At 33.5% G+C, this 1,909-nt stretch overlaps 1 pseudogene; it reads left to right on the plus strand.

Annotated features, from left to right (window-relative positions):
- The first annotated feature begins 1,201 nt into the window (after window positions 1-1,201).
- Window positions 1,202-1,541, plus strand: LOC112836284 (large ribosomal subunit protein eL30 pseudogene; annotated as a pseudogene).
- The last annotated feature ends 368 nt before the right edge of the window (window positions 1,542-1,909 follow it).

Raw genomic sequence — 1,909 nt, forward strand, 5'->3', positions numbered from 1 at the left:
CAAAGATTTAGTGTTATTTCTGGATTCACATTATATATCCTCTGCTTTATGGCCTGGTGACCTTAGACAAGTTACTTACTCTCAGTCCACTCATCTGTAAAATAAAATATAGTAACAGAGCTTACCTCATTGAATTGTTAACAAAATTAGATGAGTACTGTGCCTGGTACAAAGTTAAAGAAAAAAAAACTTATTATCAAAAGCTATTACATGGAATAGTATACAAGTAAATCTGCTGGGTGTTGCTATTTTTAAATGTCACCTTTTTAAAACTAATTTGCTTGTAGTCATTTGTTTTCCTTGAGTGCAAAGAAATGTTTCATCTATCTGGATTCTTAGCAGACCTCTGCCAAATTAATTAGAAGAGATGTACCCTTCACTATATTAATAATAGCAAGTCATACTATAGAAATTTGAACGACCTTATTATTGCCTTACCAATTTTTCTTGAAATAGGCAGCAGAGTGTCTATTATACATAGGAAGAGCTTCCTTTGAAACATAACTGCGGAAGCATTTATCCTATTTTGTATTTGCAAGAGATGTCTATTTCCTTCTTAAACACCACTTTTCATTTGGCAGCCAGAGGAAAAAAAAGTGTACTGCAGTAATATATTTAAGCTTTTGGTCTGTTTCTGCATAATCTAATTTTTATACACTCTGCACAAATTGTAGCCACTTCATCAAAGTCTTATTATTTTTTCTCTTAACAATGTAATGACAGTGATTAATTTCTAAAGACTAGTAAACAAAAACCTTACCTTAGAAGAGATTAAAACTGAGCTGCAGACTGTGTGAGGGCTAACAAATTTATACACATACTGATGCATCACACATACTTTATGAATGGAGTGATCTGTATGTCTAAATATTCCTATAGAAAGAATAGAAAACAAGATAATATGGTCCACTACATTTTGATAAATATATTCCCTATACCTGGCTACATTTTAATTATAAAACAGTAAATGTTAGTGGCCACATATAAAAAAGTTAATGAATTCTCAAGTAATGATTTCAATATGAAATGAAGCACAGATAATTTATTCTTTAAAAATAATTCTCTTATAGAATGCTTATTTACTTTTCATTTTACAATTATACTAAATCTATCTCTAATAAAATCAGAGTTGGCCTTTCTCTCTCCTGGCCATTTTGGTGGCTGGTTTTGGTTGGGGCCGTCCCACATCTAAGGCAGGAAGATGGTGGCCGCAAAGAAGAAGAAGAAGAGTCGATCAACTCCAGGCTCCAGCTAGTTATGAAAAGTGGAGTACGTGCTGGGGTACAAGCAGACTCTGAAAATGATCAGACCTGGCAAAGCAAAACTGGTCATCCTCGCCAACAACTGCCCAGCCTTGAGGAAATCTGAAATAGAATACTATGCCATGTTGGCCAAAACTGGTGTCCATCACTACAGTTGCAATAATATTGAATTGGGCACAGCATGTGGGAAATACTACAGGGTATGCACACTGGTTATCATTGATCCAGGGGATTCTGATATCATTTGAAGCATGCCAGAACAGACTGGTGAAAAGTAAATCACGCACATTTTTTCTTTAATAAAACTGGCCACAGCTTGTTTTTAAAACAAACAAACAAAAAAAATCAGAGTTGAACTATTCTATCACAGGCAAATCAAGTCATGAACAAAACTGGCAATTTATTTACCTTGCCTAAGAATATTTTTCTTAATTATTTTAGTGTGACAAAATTACTGTATTTTGTAAATAGCTCTTGATTAGACCATCGAAATAAGCAATAAAAACCAAATAGCATTTTTTCACTATCTGATTTATTTTGGTATATATATCTAATCCAACATATATTAAATAAGCAAACAATAGCATTCTGAGATAGTGCTATTGCCAGGGTGTATGTACTGGTATAACAAAGACAAGAGTGGTGCT

Source organism: Callorhinus ursinus, unplaced genomic scaffold, assembly GCF_003265705.2.
Source record: "Callorhinus ursinus isolate GAN/ISIS: 27379988/994484 unplaced genomic scaffold, GSC_fseal_2.0 scaffold39, whole genome shotgun sequence".
NCBI classification, from domain to species: Eukaryota; Metazoa; Chordata; class Mammalia; order Carnivora; family Otariidae; genus Callorhinus; species Callorhinus ursinus.